Genomic DNA, 19,085 nt, shown 5'->3' on the forward strand with positions numbered 1-19,085 from the left:
AGTGCTACTGATTTCTTAAATTATTTGGAGCTCAATAACATTATATTATTTTGTGGAGATTTTTAAGTAATGCACTTTTAAGCTTAGTGCTGCAGAACCCAAACTTCTTTCCTATAGAACTTTTTAGAAATTGTACTAAACTTGGTAGAATATGCTATGACAACAGTATTTATGAATTCAAGAAACTTCCTTTCCTAATCTATTTTCTCTGTAGTAATTAAGAGTTGTTCACATGTGAGTTGACTCTAAGAAGCACAGTTTTGAGGCCAAGTAAATTTTCGATTATTATTATTATTGTGGAGATAGTGGAATTACACTTAGTAAAAACAAAAAAACCCCCAAAAAACCAAAAAACAAAAAAACCAAAACTACTCTGCACTTTACTAACAGGGTAGATTTCATTGCAGTGCCAACAGATTGCTCTAAAGATAAGTTTCAAATAACCACCAACTTCCTATTTTGGGAGAGAAGAAAGGAATCTAGCTTTAAGCCTCTGTCTCTTTAAAACAAAATGCGAGGTGGGGAACTACGTGGCACTTTTGATTATATGTTGAAACCACACTAAGTCCCTGAAATCCAAGAGAATATTGCACTCTGGTCCTTTGTGCAGAATGCTCACATGAGTGCTTACAGGAACCAATCCAGAAACAAATTGCTGCTGATAGTAACTGACAGCGTGCATTAGTGCACTCTCAGAAGCTCGGCCAGGATCAACCCGTATGATCTCACTTTTGCTCGTATGGCAGCTGAATTTGTGTCTGTACTAGAACCAGCTTCCCAAGTTCAGGGAACAGCAAGGTCTCCTAGCTGTTGTGTGAAAAGAGATAAAGTCCCTTAGAAAAAAGAAACGGACTCATCTGTTTGTCATATGAAAACCAGACAAGTGGATGGTGCTGAGGACAACATTGATTCTCCTTCCACAGGCTGACCTGCTCCTGGGCCTGCTGCTTGCTATGTCCATTTGGAGACTCTCTGCTGCTGATCATTGCCAGGCTGATTCATAACGACCTTCAGAAAGCTTCCTATCACTTGGAGTGAATAAGGACATTGAAAAAAGAATTATACTTACTAGGCGTTCTCCACTGAGCTAAACTATATATAAAGGGAAGTGCTCTAAAATGATTTTATATCTGTGTATACCAATACAGCCAAGATCATTAAATGTAATTCAAATATGAGAAGAGTGTATCCCAAATATACATGCCTGGAAAGAAAAACAGGAACTGGAAACACTTGTCCAAAGGATGAAATCGTGGCTATAATATCCACAACCCAAGATCGGTCTTGAGACTCCTCATGTAATTCAGTTCATTATAAAACTCACCTCAGTAGTATCAAAATTGCTGGGGGGAAACCTCCATGATTCAATGCCTTTGCCTGTCATTAGCAATTTAAGCTAGCGTTTCCTGGAAAACATAGATCTTCGAGGTCTTGAACTCTGTTCTTGGCAGATAAAAACGCCTTCTGGGTCATCTTTAAAGACATATTTATTTTTAATTCTTAAGCCTACACATGTTTTCTGTTAATAAGTTGGAATATTAAACAAGATTGTTATTCACTCCTTTATTTATTTACTTTAGAAAAGACTGCGTTCTCCTGAAACAATGGTCCCTTTGAAAATGGGTGTTGTTAAAATAGAGGCAAATAGCCTTTCCTCAGTCTGTTTTGTTTTCTTTAGAAAACAGGTGATGAACTTCTGCCCTTGCAGGATATTTCTTCTGAGTTAATCCTGCTCTAATGATGGCCGATAAGAGAGGAAACACGCGAGTGCCCTCGTTAGTGAGTGGCAGCATTGGCTGCTTGAAGACAATCTGGAAGGTATTTGGATGGGGGAGTTCTTCCTGTCTGGAAAAAGTCAGAGGCAGAGACAGACTAACCCATCATGGTCACTCGGGGACGTACAGTGGAGTAATGGGTGCATTGAGGGATGAGCACTATGCCCTTCTTCGTTGTTCCAGGCCTGTCTTACTCAACACTAATTATTTCTTGCTCCTCCTCCTGCCATCCTAATTTCAATAGAAGCCGCACTTTCTACCCTGGTAAGAAGAGAAATAAATTCGGGGTTTCCTCCTGACTGCTTTCTGCCCTGTGTACCATAGACCATCAGTCACCAAGAGCTTTCAATTCCAATTAATTTATCACTCTTGTAATCTCAAGTCCTATTCCATATTCTTTTTTTTTTTTTTTTTTTGAGAGAGATTTTTTGCTATAGGGTGTGTGTGCTCACCAGAAAGACAGAGACAGAGAGACAGAAAGCAAGAAATCACCCTTCCCCCAGGGAGATGGACATGCAGCAATCCATTCTCCTCCATTCTCCTCTTGGGATTTTGGGCATGCATGCACATGTGCTTGGCCTGAGTTTGAAGCCTCCGGGTCCAGGACTCAAACTGTGGTCGACTAAGTGAGAGTCCAGCGACATAGCCATTACACCATTTGCTTGTCCCTTATTCCATATTATTCTTTAGCATATGAAATACACTTGTTTCTTTACAACAAGCCTCCTATTTCAGTCTTGTTTTCTCCAATTTATCTCTATACTTTCCAAAATATACATCTGATCATCTCATTCTGCTTAAAAGGCTCCCTGTTGCCTTCGCGCAAAAAATAAATAAAAACTCTTTTGAATAGCATGTTTAACTCTCCATGAACATTCTTCCTCCCACTCTTCATTCATCATAGGCTCTGTCTTTTTTTTGTTGTTTTAATATAAAGTTTATTTATTTCTTCAATGAGAAATAGAAACCAGATACCCACGCCATGATCCACACTTGGTCTCAGCCAGCCCAGGTCACAATGTGTGCAAGCTTTTCCAGCATGCTCAGGAAGGTCCTGGGACCTGACACGAGAACCCAGGACCTTTTTCTTCTGGGTCCAGTTGCACCTCTGCTATGCTACTACTCGGCCCCCTGTAGGTAATACTCTCTCCTTCCTTTGAATCATTTCTACTTGCCTTTTATGTGTTGATTCAGCTATCATTTCACCCTTGGAGACTTCCTCTGACCCTCCCATTACAGAATGTTCCCAAAGTACATCATTTTGGCCACTGGGCTAATGTATCATGCATCTTGAGGGCAAGTGCAGGGTTTATATTTTTCCAACTCAGCAGTTAGTATAGTGCTTGGCAGGTTGTTGCAAATAATACCTACAATTAGGGATGAGAAAGAAATTAGAAAGTTGCACAGAGAAGGTGCACAGAGAAGGTGCAGTTGAGCTGACTCATCCTTGAGGGAGGAAGGGAAGGCAGAGAAGGGTATTTAAGGCAGGAAGATTAAGATGTGCAGGAGCATGAGGGAACTAGTCATGTTCAGAGAACTACAAATGGTTTAGAACTGTGGGAGCCTAAAAAGCAAGATACAGAATATTGTGGCATGATCTGTGTTCAGGAGTCAGGCATGGCTATAATCTGTGAACAGCTTCTCTTAAAGATTCAAGAGACTTCTTGGGCTGCTAAGTATAGATAAGAATGAATATATGTCCAAACAGGATTTCATAATGTGTAATATTCTTATATACTTACATGTAACTAGGTAACCTGTTTGATACAAAGCTTACAATGTAGTTTACTTTTGTCATTTATGAGAACTTATAGGATTTATATAAAAATTTTTCACAATAGTTAAGAGGTGTGATCAGGCTGTGGGACACAAGTTTTGTGTTGGGAGATAAATGTCCTCTTTTACTATTCTCTGCATAACTCTGGATTATAAGTGCATCTCATTGGGATATAATATCAAAAGTCTAATTTTGAGAATATCAGTTGGGAGCCAAATATACTCTCTGTCCCTTGTCTCCTCAATGGTCCTGCCGGTGAAAGACTCCACAAGGAATGTCATGCTAATGCATTTACTTTGGTGAGCATTCTGTTTACGTTCTTTTCCCTTTTAACTTCTTGAAAATGGCAAAAGAAACAAAATTTTAAAACAAGAAAAGGGAAAATTAAAAAAAAATTAAGTGGAAAGGTAAGAACACATAGAAGAAAATGTTTAGAAAAATGATTAAGGGCTAACCCAATATCCTAGTAGTTAAGGGAGCCATTTTCAACATGGCTGACCATAGTTTGAATCTTGCCCCGGAAGCTTAAAAAGCATGCTGTGCCCATGTATGTGCGCCCAGAATTCTTACAGGGTGAAGAAATGGAGTAGAAGGGATTGCCGTGTGGCCATGCTCCATAAGGGGGTGCTTTCTCCCCCTTTCTCTCCATCTCTTATAAGCACAGATGCCCTATGGTAATTAAAAAAAATGTTTAAGACTGCCGAGGTAAGGAATGTTTAAAAAAAGCCTATTTGCAATTTCAGGTAAAATAAGTCACTAGCTCAATGGAAATATTTAATTGTCATGGTTGAGAAAAATTGTCTAAGTGTGATTTCTTTGTGCGAATTAGTGACTGCAGGGGCAAGCAAACCAAGCTTGGAGCAACTTAGTGAGCAGACTCCCTGACCTCACTGGAAGGTTTAATCATTCAGCCTCCAGGGTGCAGGGAATGGTCACACCGCACCTAGAACCAAGCCCCAGAGAAAATGATCAATTTACTTCTAATAAGTTTTCTATATGTTAATGTAAATGTCTCTATACAAAGTTATTTAATATTGTTTATTTTTCTGTCTTTTAGCCTTTATTATAGATGTTTTGTCTACAAATGTTTGTCTTGCCCATCAGATAAGAAGGTATAGGATGTCTCTGAGGATATCCACCCTAGAAATGTGCTTATGTTTATTAAATAATCAAGCAGTTTTTCTCCATTTCCTGACAAACTCTCTCAGAATCTTCATGCAGACTGAATTTTTCCAGGTTACTTTTAGTCTCTGATTCAATTTTGTTAGGAACTTACAAAATTTATATATCAGGATTTTTCTCCTGTTACAGTCAGTACAAACATTTTCCTTCCCTGGTTGTGGCCACATCCTGGTAAGTTTCCAGATTCTGTGCACCAAAGCCGGCCTTTGTCCTCTTCCTTCCTTTCTGCCTCCTTCCTGGAGCTGCTCTCAGTTTTTGAGGTGGACTTAGGACACATGGCAGCAAATAGTCTTGAAGAGCCACAGTTAAACTTCCAAGGTGGAAGTGGTAACTCTGCAGACTTGTAAACCACTGTTGGCCTTTGTTTCTCAGGAGGACAAAATTGAGGTGCAGACAGGTGAAGTGTCCTGGTGACTCAGTGGTAGAAACCACTTTAGAAAGTACAGCTTCTTTAACTCTTGCTCCTCTGCTTCTGTTATTATTTTGAGCAATATTTGCCTTATGGTTATTTCTTCATAGGGAAGAGGGCAAAATAGTTCATACTTTAAGTGTTCTTTATATATACATAACTGAACAAAATGATCATGCTTGTAATATTTGATTTGTAGTTAGTTGCATAAATGTGCAGACATTAAAATAGACGAGTTAGCTATTATTACGACATCAATTTTGTTGTTGCATAAACATACCAAGAATGATTCGAAGTGGCAGTTTCATTTGTTATTATTTAAACTTTTGGAGAGCCTCAGTGGCACCAGTTTTCAAAACATGCAATTTTTATTTCTATAAATGGATGAGGAAGGTAACAAGAGCTATGTTAACTTATTTATATGCATAACATTTAAATAAAGTCCTCAGGAGTTTAAAAAATGCCTTTCATATTCCGTAACCATCTTCACCTTTTCAGCAAGGTGCCTAATATTCTTGAAAATATTGTGAATTTTTTCTCTCTCTTTTCTCTTTCATGTGTTAAGCCCTGACAAACAGCTCTCTGGGTTAGAAGTTCCTTCTAAAAATTCCAGGGAGTTTTCTAGTAAGTCAGTTGTGTCTGTAGGATGCTGTTGAGAAGGCATCTGCTGACTTGAACCAGAGACTCTTGGCTGGTGGGAAGTCCTTACTTGGGCTTGGCCTGAGCAAGGTCTGGGTTTCATCTCTAGAACCCTCCCATGAATTGGGGGAAAAAGAGAAGATAATGAGGTGTTCTACTCTAACTTTGGCTAACACCTATAATTTAATTACAGCGTGGTGTAAAGAAAGATTTTTTTATTTTGAAGTCTGCTCGGGGGGAAGAAATATATTGATGTTAATTCAAGTGTAAGTAAAGTTTTGTATTCATCCAAGAAATAGTATTATATATAGGATATTCCATATAAATATTAGGCATGTTGTGTGATATTCAAAGGTTGATGCAGAATTCCAATACAACATAGCATTAGTTCTTTATTTGTTCAACAAATATTTATTAGTATATTCTAAAATCGAATTGCTATGATAGATGCTGATGAACTTGTAAGCAAATGCAACACATTCTCTGCTCTAGTATGGTCTGCTTTAAAAATGTAATTGGGATATGTAATTGTAAGGAAAAGCAAGAGAACACTTATTTAAAAAACTTTTTTTTATTTTTGCTTTGATGAAACAAAAATTGTATATAGGTAGATTATTAGTTATTTACCATTTCCCTGGCTACTTTATATAACAGAATAAGGAATTATAAAGAATTATTTAATAATTTAAATGATATGATAAATAATTAAGATAGTTTGAAAAGAAATGTATTTTGGTAGCAAATACATTTTGTCTAAGTAAAGAAGATATAAAGAAAAAGAGATTGCTTACAAGCAATTTGGAATTTGTTTTCAGAACATTGATAGACTTAGCCATATTGTCAATAACACCTTAATCAGGCATGACTTTTTTATTATTATTATCTTTGATTTTCTTCTTCTTTTAGTTTGTTGTGGTTCTCTCAGTTTTCTTTTCGCCTAGTATCCAGAAGAAAGAGATCCTGGACTTGCATTTGAAAATTTGGGTTAAGTCCAGGCTTTGCTCTTCATGGTTGTGTAACCTTGGGAAGTCACATTTACCCTCTTCTGGCCTTGTTTCACCATCTGTAAAATGATAGGAGTATATTGAATAATAGTTAAGGACTCTTCCAATTTTAACATTCTCTGGTTCTTTAATCTTGTGGATTTGAGGGTAGAATGTAGACACATGGACAGGAACATATGTTGAAATATGCTATTAAAAATCCAAACAACCTGAAATTTTGGGTTTAATTGAAGTTATGAATGAGTTCTGGTTTGGTTACGCCACAATGCAGACTTCTGTACCCTGCTACATTTATACTTTACCAGTTCCTATTTTCTAAGGAAAATCATATATGTGTGGGTAAGTGAGATGTTTAGGATAAATGTAGAATTTAACCACACAATCAGGGCCTATCCCAACTGTAGACATTACCATTGTCTTTGTCCAAGGCAGGTACAGAGCAGATCCCATGGCTTCCAGGTTAAGCCCCTGATCACAATCGTATCAGAGCACCAGTCAGCAGGTTTCCTGTGGATGCAAGGCCTGGGATCCCAACTAACTTTTGGAACCTCCTCATAACTTTGTCTTTTCTGATCCCATTCTAAGTTGGAAACATTCTGTTCCTTGGTTATTAAAATTTGTGGACGGGACCAGCAATTGGTGTAATGGCTATGGACTCCTATGTAGTCGACCACAATTCGAGTCCTAGACCCTGTGGCTTAAACTCACACCGGGCGCGTGTGTGCGCGTGCCCAAAATCCCAAGAGGAGAAGAGATTGTGGGGTGGCCATCCCCCCTGGGGGATGATTTCTCGCTTTCTGTCTCTCTGTCTCTCTGTGTCTTTCTGGTGAGTGCACGCGCCCTATAGCAAAAACCTCTAAAAAAAAAAAATTGTGCAGTCAGTCCATGACTTGGTGTTTAAGGTGGCTAGATCCCACATGGTTGAGAGCTCAATTTGAGTTCTGGACTGGCCATCTGATAAAAACACCAGGCATGTGTGCCCAAAATCCTAAAAAGAGGGCGAGGTGGAGGAGAAAGTATTGTGGCATGACCATTTCCCATGGTGGACACTTTCTCACTTTCCATCTTTCTTTCTCTGACAAACACATGCACCTCCTGGCAAATTAAAATAATTTTTTCTTAAATTTTATATATTTTATTCATAATAGACAGTATGGATACATGAGACAGAAAGAGAGAAAGAGAAAGGGAGACACCTTCAACCGGTTCTTAATTATGCTGCGATCACCTCGTCCTGGATCTCCAGCACATCAAGATCTTAGGTACATGTACATGCACTTGGTATGTTTTCAAGACACCCAGAAAATTCAAACAGCAGTTGGCCATGTGGCCTCCAGCAGTGCAGCTCAGCTTGCCACTCACTGCACCACTAGGCTGGGCTTCTATTTCTTCTTTTATACTCCAATTCATTTTAGTTGTTTGGTCTGGGATTAAAATGAGCTATACACAACTCTCTCTTGTCCATTGGTTTGTAAGCTCCTGAGAGTTTTTCTTAGTATTTCTGTGGTGCCTTGTGCAAAGGAGGCACTCAGTAATTAAAAAGTAAAATAAAATAAAATAGTTGAACTCGTAGCTGGGACCACAAAACTAACAACTACAGGGGGGAGCAGTGGTATGGTGGTTAAGGTACATGACCAACCGTGGTTCAAGTCCTGGACCTGGCAGCTTGATTTTCTCACTTCTCCTTTCTTTCCCTTTGGTCAAATTAAAAAAAAATAATTAATAAATAAAATAAAAAAATAGTCCTAAAAAAACCCCCAACAACTATGAAGGTGTTCTGTTTTATCTCCTTAGGTTCCAACACAAAGTCAGGACTTCAAGGGCATATTGAAAACTGAGTTTGGTAGTGGCCGACTGGCTTCCCATGAGGAGTCCCAGCTTTCTTAAGCTATGGGAATCTTGGCATCTCAGTTAAGCTGAACACAGATTTTTTTGCCAGGGGTTTAAGAGAGGACTCCAGATGCCTTTGTAGTTTCCCAGGGATAGCATTCATGTTTGGTCAGCCCAATCAGTAAGTCGCTACCCCTCCACCCTCCACCTAGGGCTGCCCCTGAGCCTGGCCATGGACCCTGCTATTTCATTAGGTCATTTACTACTTGCTGTTTATGTAAGCCTAAGCCTTTGTGGTGCCCACACAACGTGCTAACCTGAATAGAGTGAGATACTAAATAAAAATGTAACTACTGTAGAAAGATTTAATAACAAAATATACTGTCCTTTTTGCAAATCTAAAATAACTTTAAACTTTTAAAAATGGTTTCTTTTATTAATTTAGTTTGTTTATATCATGATTTCTTGATTAATCAACCTTAAATATTATAATTTTCTGCTCTAAATGTTGCAGATTTAACTTACTGAAATGCTGTTCAACTTTTCTTCCATTCTTCCTCCCAATATTTGATATTATATTACTAATTTCAGTTTTCCTGTTGTGGCTTGTCTCTTTTTTTGTCTGCAATAATAGTATATCTCCTTGTTCCTTCAACTTTGATATATCTCTTGAATTAATACTATGTAAGATGGTAATAGTAATGCCTGTACCTTTCTGTCCACCTCTTTTCTCATCCCCTCTTTAATATTCATCAACTATACCATCCTTTTCACATTTACATTTTGTTCTGTAAATGTAATCAACTTCTCTAAAGCCAGTCAAGAATTCTTGTCACATCCCCCAACTGTATAAATTTCAAGTACTGTGGATTCAGGTAGGGTGCTAGGTTATATTTTCTTTTTCATGGGTTCAATCTTAAGCCCGTCACCACTCACAGTACAATGTATTTACCATTAAAGCCTAGCATACTATTTTTATCATACTTGTTTAAAAGCATACCACATTTTCATTACTTTGTATTTGGAAGTTGGGTGTGTGCGTGTATTTTTAAGTTTATTTTACATATTTGAAAGAGAGAGGAGAGAGACAAGGTCTTGATGGGTTTCACCATACTGCAACCTCTCTAGCCTCCCAGTCAGTCAGTATTGGAGAACCTGGTCGTGCCAGCCTGCTCAAGTCAACTCAGAATCTGAATCTCGGCCTCCCCTGTGGCTTCAGTATTACACAGCAGCCCCCTGCTGCTGGTACCACAGCAGCCAGACCCGACACTTGTATTTTTGTATGTTATTTTCCTGTGGATTCTAATTGTCTTTCCTTTTCCTTATTGAGAAAAGAAATGTAGCTTCTTAATAATGTCACTAAAAGTTTCAGATTTGTGCTTATTTTCTCAACTGAAAACAGTATGTTATAGGGATGGATCTCTCAGGACTTTTTGTTTTAATTTTGATGTTGCTATGAACCATAACCCTAGGATTTCTTTTTATTTTCCTTATGAATTTGTTCCACAGTTTTTTGTATCCTACATCTTCATTTCCTTGCTTTTCATCTTAACTTTGTTGGGGGTATACTTGCAAATAATTTCATCAGAAAGAATTTGGTGAGGGGGAGAGCTGGGTTGGTGGTGGTCACTCTTCATTGCCTATCTGAAGATGTTTTACCTGTTCTCACATTGGACTATAATTTGGGCCCATACTTCTAGGTTTAAAATAACTTCTCCTCAGAATGCTGATGGCATCGGTCCAACCTCCTCCCGTGTCTAGTCAACGTATGTGCCTGAGTCCCTGTGCAGCAATTGGCTGCGTAAATATTCAGCGGCCCTTTCATTTTGACTGCTTATGACTTTCTTCAGCTCTGGGAGATTCCCTTCCTTTCTTTGTCTTTCTTGTTTTTCTTTCTCTTTGTTTTCCTTTCCTTCTTTCTTTCCCTTTTTCCTTTCTTCCTCCTTCAACTCCTCCTCCACTTCTTTTTTCTCATCCCCTTCCCTCCCCTCCTCCCTCCTCTCCTCTTCTCTCCTCCTCTTCCTTCTCCTTTCTCCTCTCCCTCCTCCTTCTTTACATAAATGTCTTTCCTCTATTTCCTCTGTTCTCTTTCTGAATTCCCAGTTAGTTGAACATTGAACTTTGTGGGTTGATACGTTATCACTCTTATCTTCTCTCTCATCTGTTTCATCTTTTAACTTTTTCCATTCTATGTCCTGATACACTTTTTATTTCGTTGTCCTGTGAATTTTTCATTATTGCATTTAAAAGTTTGAAGAGCTAGTTTTTATTGTGCTCCCTTCCATTTTGATAGGTTCGTTTTCTTGTGTTTCAGGTTTATTATTTAAAACCTCATGAGGACTCTAACTGGAACTTTAGGGAAAATAATATTTTCTTCTGTCCTCTGTTCTTCTGCTATAGTCTCCTGGGTTGCTCTGTTTTTATCTTGATCTTTTTCTTGAATGCTGTTGGTATTCCTCATATGCCTGGTAGTTCGTGTTTGTGTTTTTGTTTTAGAATACTCAGGTTGACTGTCTCAGTAGGGGTGTAGATTTCCTAGGCTGCTACATAGGTGATTTCTTTCCCTCATAGGTGATTGCTTTCCCTAGGCTGCCTCTGCATCAGATTACACTCTTCAGGATAGGGAGGGCTTGTTATCTGCAGAATTTTCATTGCAGGGTGGGAGACTGGGGATAAAGCTCTCACTAGTACCCTGCACTTTCTCCAGACAGTAGCTTGTTGAATATCTTTAGGTGCTTGTAATGGCTTATCTCATAGAGTAAACAAGGACTGTCATTTATTCTGTACCAGAGGTCCCGGGTTGCGTTGAATATGTGCCTGTGTACGTGGGAACAGTTGGGCAACAGGTGCTGAGACTTTACTGAAGGACTTTCGGTGATCCCCTGCTTTTTCTATTCCCCACTCCAACCACAGAGCTTCACTGGGGAATTAGGTACCACCTTTGCCGTGGCCTCTTCTGTCCATGGTGTAGTGTCCTGTGCTCCATTTCACTTACCCACAGGATTTTGTCTGCTTTCTGTTCTTGGGGGTGTGTTGATTCATCTTGCTGCTTCTCTTTGTTGTTAAGGCTTCATCTTGTTTTGCAAAATTTCATCCTCTTTTTCATGGTCTCAGGAAGGAGGTGAGGCAACCAGCTTTTCAGTTCACCATCTTGAGCTGGAACTCCTTTCCCATGCTCATGCTGTGAGGCTCTAGTTCACACTCTGGCAGGAATGATTTCTGGCAAAAAGAAAGAATGCTACCTTACAAGATTGTAAGAAATTGTAGCTTCTGTGTCCTAGCAGAAGCAGAACAACCAGTATGGCCTGAGGTACTTTTACCGATAGGACCCAGGGCTGGCGAGGTGATATGGTGGGAAGGTACTGCTCAGTGGCTGGAGAGGATGGGTTCACTTCGCTGGTTGAACTGTAGATGCCGGGCCTGTGCACTCCTGATCCAGACTGGCTGAGAAGACTGGGAGAGGAGGCTGGGGTGGAGGGCAGGTTGCAGCATGAGACCTCATTAAGGGTGGTTCTCTCTCTCTCTCTGTCTCTTACTCTCATGAAAGAAATAAACATAAACCCAAACTATAGGATTCAACATTAACAGGCACATGGGATTACATGTGTGCCAGGCACTGTTCTATGTATGTTACATGTTAATTCATTCAATCCTGACAATCACAGTAAAAGGGAAGTACTGTAGTGTCCCCATTTTACAGATAAGAAAACTGAGTCACATAGACTTTAGCTAACTTGCCCAAGGTCACACAGCTCTAAATGAAAGAGCTAAGGTTTGAATTTTATTTCCAGCGATTGCGCTCTTAACAATTATTCTATATTGTCACTCATAATCATGACATTAGAAAATAAACCATGAGGATATAATAAATGTGTCAAATGACAGCTGGTTGGATTTTTTTTTTTAACTAGAAATATTCCAAGTAGAGACTCAAAAACTGAACATAATTCTGTGTGATGAGAAGGGATGAATTATAAAATTCTGACTATACAATTAAAAATATTCTCAGTGGAAAGAAAAGGGGAGACAGGTAAAGCATCCAGGATATTTGTGCTACGATCTCTCTGATAAAGCTGGAGGAGATCTGCATAAATTATGGATGAGAAAACATATAACTAAAGAGAAGACAAGTAAATAGGACAAGAATTTCCAGAGAGTTAAAACCAAGGATTAGCTGAGGCTCACAAAAACCACTAGAGACAGCAGCAGCAATTTTTATAGCTATTTTCAGAACAATAGATAGATGAAAATGATAGGTCCATTGCTTTAGAATAGTGGTATCATATTTAAAGAAAGTACTGCATTTCCACTTTTCTTCTGTTTATACCAAGAATAATGATTGTCAAGCTGGCAACATTGAGAGATCAATGCATTAAGATGTCATTGACATCCATGATAAGAAAAGGTTAACACTAACGTATATTTTAGATGAATTCAAATCCTTGGACTAAGACAAATTACATTTTAGACCGTAAACCATTTCACTGATACTGTCACAGAACTATCCTATTCTTTTGAGAAATTTTATAGAACAAGGAAAAATATTCTAAAGAATGAAGAAAGGCACTGATGACCTAATTTTCAAAGGAATGTGATAGGTTGTGTTAAGAATTTAAAATACTTGGTGCCTTTCTTGCCAGCTTCTTTCATTGGAGTCCCATTGTGTAGGAAGACTATACTTTCCATTCCATCAGTCTTGGGCTCTACTGCATGTTTTGCTGTGGACCAGTAGAAAATGAGAAGGGACATTCCATTGAGCCACTTCCAAGAAGAGCCTCTAAGAACCGCTGAGGTAGGATGGCCCCAGAATACAGTGGTTAAGCACTATGTACTTGGAGCTGAATCCCACAAGATCAACCATGATTTGAATCCTGGCACTGGTGGCTTGAAAACACACTGGGCACAGGTGTGTGTGTGTGTGTGCCTCAAATCCTGATGGGATGGAAAAATGGAGGAAGAGAAAGCACCGGGATGTTCTCTGTCTTCCTCTCATCTTTGGTGAGTTCAGGTGTTCTCTGGAAATTAAAAGAAAAAAAAAAAGAAAAAAGAAAGAACCACTGTGTTTTCTACAATCTCTTTTCTCCCTGTACCTCAAGACCAATATCATGTTCCAGATAGGGGCTGCTTTTCAGCTCACATGTTGGACTGATTGTCACAAGAAATAAAGCAGCAGCCAATGCACAATAGATATTAATAATGATGAGCAATGCATACTGGTCACAAGCACTGTGATTTTAAGGTTGTTTATTAGCACAGCACATCTTAGCTTATTCTGATTCTTATAGAAGGTAAACAGTAAATTCTAAAAGTTATTAACTGATAATGTTAATGTTGATTTCCAGTCCAAAAAAAAATAAGTACACATTTTTAATAAGAAAACGTATGAACTTAACACAAAAAGAAAGTATTAATTGTCAATGAAGTTTAAGTAAAAATAAGTCAAACTACCTTATTTCTTTTCTCTTTTATTTTTCTTTGGTTTTCTTTTTGATAACATTCTTAGAAGTCTGTAGAATGCTATAGACATAGTGAATTATATTTTAAACAGTGTCCCCTATTATTTTTCAGAGTAAATTACTGAATATTTCCTAGGCTGTTGTGCTTATTTATTGTGACCATGTGTATTATGTCTTGCTGGAAAATGTGGGGAGACATGATGTGGATGAGAATACAGGTAGGTGAATTCATAGCTGAACAAACAGTAACCAATGAAGGGAACACTTATTTCTAAATGTCAGCAGGATTGGGTGAAGGAGAGATGGCTCATTGGAATTCCGATGAAGCCAGATAGTTTGGGTTGGTCCAAACTTCAAAAAAAGCATCAGTATGAAGGCGCTTCTATAAAAGCGAAGGTGATCTTAAACTATAATATGTTAATAGATATTTGTGTCCAGATGAGGGGATTATTATAAATTAGTGTTATGTCCAATTCTGGGCACTACCCATTAATAGAAATACTGATAAAACCCGAGAATATTGGGGTCACTGTATTGGGTTAATTATTTTTCTAGGAAGAAAGAGCAAAAGTAAGGTTGAGCAGGTAGGGTAGGTATGTCTGAACTCAAAGCAAAGGACATCTGATCTGAGAAGAGAAAGACTCAAAGAGGAGCAAGGAATGGCACACGCTAATAGAGGGAGTGCACAAAGCATTTATATATCAAGGTTGGCCTTGACATTTTCACATACCCAGTCAGACTCCTGTTCTCCTCATCAACACTGTTCTCTGGTAGGGTTAAGTTACAAGTGCATAGAAGAGATACACTGAGTGGAAGGACATTATGAAAGTGCTTTCGAATCTTGAGTGATCATCAGAATCATTTGAGGAACTGTATATATGTGTGTGTGTGTGTGTGTGTATAATATATTTATGTATACACACACACACACACACACACACATATATATTACTGTATTTCATTACAGCATACCAAATTAATTTTCCCAGCATGAATACACTGCATATTAGTCTAGTTAAAGATATTATCATACACCTTATCAGAACCACTGTGTTTTCTACAATCTCTTTTCTCCCTGTACCTCAAGACCAATATCATGTTCCAGATAGGGGCTGCTTTTCAGCTCACATGTTGGACTGATTGTCACAAGAAATAAAGCAGCAGCCAATGCACAATAGATATTAATAATGATGAGCAATGCATACTGGTCACAAGCACTGTGATTTTAAGGTTGTTTATTAGCACAGCACATCTTAGCTTATTCTGATTCTTATAGAAGGTAAACAGTAAATTCTAAAAGTTATTAACTGATAATGTTAATGTTGATTTCCAGTCCAAAAAAAAATAAGTACACATTTTTAATAAGAAAACGTATGAACTTAACACAAAAAGAAAGTATTAATTGTCAATGAAGTTTAAGTAAAAATAAGTCAAACTACCTTATTTCTTTTCTCTTTTATTTTTCTTTGGTTTTCTTTTTGATAACATTCTTAGAAGTCTGTAGAATGCTATAGACATAGTGAATTATATTTTAAACAGTGTCCCCTATTATTTTTCAGAGTAAATTACTGAATATTTCCTAGGCTGTTGTGCTTATTTATTGTGACCATGTGTATTATGTCTTGCTGGAAAATGTGGGGAGACATGATGTGGATGAGAATACAGGTAGGTGAATTCATAGCTGAACAAACAGTAACCAATGAAGGGAACACTTATTTCTAAATGTCAGCAGGATTGGGTGAAGGAGAGATGGCTCATTGGAATTCCGATGAAGCCAGATAGTTTGGGTTGGTCCAAACTTCAAAAAAAGCATCAGTATGAAGGCGCTTCTATAAAAGCGAAGGTGATCTTAAACTATAATATGTTAATAGATATTTGTGTCCAGATGAGGGGATTATTATAAATTAGTGTTATGTCCAATTCTGGGCACTACCCATTAATAGAAATACTGATAAAACCCGAGAATATTGGGGTCACTGTATTGGGTTAATTATTTTTCTAGGAAGAAAGAGCAAAAGTAAGGTTGAGCAGGTAGGGTAGGTATGTCTGAACTCAAAGCAAAGGACATCTGATCTGAGAAGAGAAAGACTCAAAGAGGAGCAAGGAATGGCACACGCTAATAGAGGGAGTGCACAAAGCATTTATATATCAAGGTTGGCCTTGACATTTTCACATACCCAGTCAGACTCCTGTTCTCCTCATCAACACTGTTCTCTGGTAGGGTTAAGTTACAAGTGCATAGAAGAGATACACTGAGTGGAAGGACATTATGAAAGTGCTTTCGAATCTTGAGTGATCATCAGAATCATTTGAGGAACTGTATATATGTGTGTGTGTGTGTGTGTGTATAATATATTTATGTATACACACACACACACACACACACACATATATATTACTGTATTTCATTACAGCATACCAAATTAATTTTCCCAGCATGAATACACTGCATATTAGTCTAGTTAAAGATATTATCATACACCTTATCATCATAGATAATTTTTATTTTTGTGTCCCTTAAGTATTTTGCATCTTTCTTTTTCCCTGGATTCCCTTCCTCTCACCCTCTCCCATTTCCCACTCTCCTCCCACACTGCCTCTAGTATCTGCAATTGTTTTCCATGCTTTCGTATCTTTAATCTTTCGGTTTCTGCCATAGAGTGCAGACATTCGATATATATTTCCTTGGGACTCATTCATAATCTGGCTTGGGGAACTTTTAAAAATGAAGATACTGGGAACCAGCAGTTAGCGTATGTCGCTGGACTCCCACGTAGTCGACCGCGATTCATGTCCCAGACCCGGTGACTTAAAACTCATGCTGGGCGCGTGTGCGTGCATGCCCAAGATCCTGAGAGGAGAACGGAGGAGAAGGGATTGCAGCGTGACCATCCCCCCAGGGGATGATTTCTCGCTTTCTGTCTCTCTGTCTCTCTCTGTCTGGTGAGCGCAAGCGCCCTATAGCATAAAGAAAAACCTCTCAAAAAAAAAAAAAAAGATACTGAGACCCACCCCAAGTCTACTGAACCATAATTTATTGTGATGATCTCTGGGAATCTATATTTTCCTGAAACTCAGTTGATTCTAATAATTTATAAGCCATGGTGTGATGAGTGTTTGAGAGGCAAGGGTAGGATTAGAGAATATAGGAGTATTGGCAAAGGAAACAAGGTTGAGACAGTGGTTTCTAAATTTTGGTCTTTAAAGATTAATACAATTCTTTTTTTTTTTTCTTATTTTGGAGAGGTTTTTAGCTATAGGATGCGTGCGCTCTCCAGAAAGAGAGAGACAGAGACACAGAAAGAGAGAAATCACCCCCCGGGGGGATGGCCACGTTGCAATCCCTTCTCCTCCATTCTCCTCTCGGGATCTTGGGCACGCACGCACACGCACCCGGTGTGAGTTTAAGCCACTGGGTCCGGGATGCAAACTGTGGTCAACTACATGGGAGTCCAGCAACATAGCCATTACGCTAACTGCTGGTCCCAAGATTAATACAATTCTAGAAGAAATAGGGTTTCATCAACATAGACCTGATGATTTATTTATTTCTTATAACAAACTAAGCAAACTATTGATTCATCTGAAAAGTCATGACATATTTTTCTGTTTTTCTATGCAAAAATGTGCCATGACTTTTCCAATAACACTATATTATATTCATGGTTTTATTTATCTATTTAACTGCCAGACAGTATGTACACTTGCCAGAGAGAGACAGAGAGAGAGATGCCGTAATGGGGCATGACTGTGTCATGATCCTATCTCCTTCATTTCTCCACTCTGTCAGAATCTTGGGCACACATGCACACATGCCCAGCATGTTTTTCAAGCCACTTGGTCTAGGATTCAAATTATAGTTGGCCATGTGGATCCAGCTCCCTTAACCACTAGGGCAGGGGACCAGATCAGTTTTATAAATTTATTTATTTTAAAGAAATTTAATTTTTTTTTCTTTTTTGCTATAGGGCACGTGCGCTCGCCAGACAGACAGACAGAGAGAGACAGAGAGACAGAAAGCGAGAAATCACCCCCCAAGGGGTATGGCCACGCCTCAATCCCTTCTCCTTGATTCTCCTCTCGGGATCGTGGGCACACACGCACACGCGCCCGGCATGAGTTTAACCACTGGATCCGGGACTTGAACCGCGGTCGACTACGTGGGAATCCAGCGACATAGCCATTACACTAACTGCTGGTCCCTAAGCAATGTAATTTTTAAAAGCACTTTGGCAGGACATAATAGAGGAAGAAAGCACACCCTTTTAGAGAAAATAAACTTAGCCACATTATTATTATTTTTCTTATTTCACCATGGACTGATGACAACTTGTTCACATAATAGTGTGATTTGGTGTGTCAACATTTGAGAGCCATCAATGCAGGGTATGCACAGTTTGATATGGCCTCTGGCAGCATGTCATGCCATTGCTGTGGAGGGTCAAATGGCTCATGTGCTGGACTGGGGACCCTAGTCCTGGGAGTGGTGGAGAGAAAAGTTCTGGAAAGAGTATGTGGATGGTGCAGTCTGGGTGCAAGGGTACCTTTGATGATAAAGACTGAAAAATTGGTAGAAACCAGCAGTTAACTGAAGAAGAAAAGACTGTGAGGAACCTGAAAGCTACATTGATATACAGGAAGAGCTCTTATACATAATAATCTTTGTTATGCCAGAGGGGCAGAACTAGACTTATTGAGGAAGTGGCTAGCAGACCCATTTTAGTTTAACTTGAACAAAAGCTTTCGACTATTGACTTTGCCAATACAGGTAACAAACTATGTGGAGATGGGGTTGCTCCCCTTTAGAAGAGCTCAAAGCACATTTTTGAGTAATAATTTGTTAGCAGTGTGGATCAAGAGATTCTGGATTGGAATGAGGGTTGTATTAACATTTGTTTTCTAATCTGGGCAGGCTTCAACAACACTTGGGAAGACTTTAAACAAATATAGATTCCTGGACTTCTACTTAGATACGTAGAAACAAAATCCTCATAAACAGGACACAGGAATCTA

The sequence above is a fragment of the Tupaia chinensis genome, unplaced genomic scaffold (genome assembly GCF_000334495.1).
Source record: "Tupaia chinensis unplaced genomic scaffold, TupChi_1.0 Scaffold147554_1, whole genome shotgun sequence".
Lineage (NCBI taxonomy): Eukaryota > Metazoa > Chordata > Mammalia > Scandentia > Tupaiidae > Tupaia > Tupaia belangeri.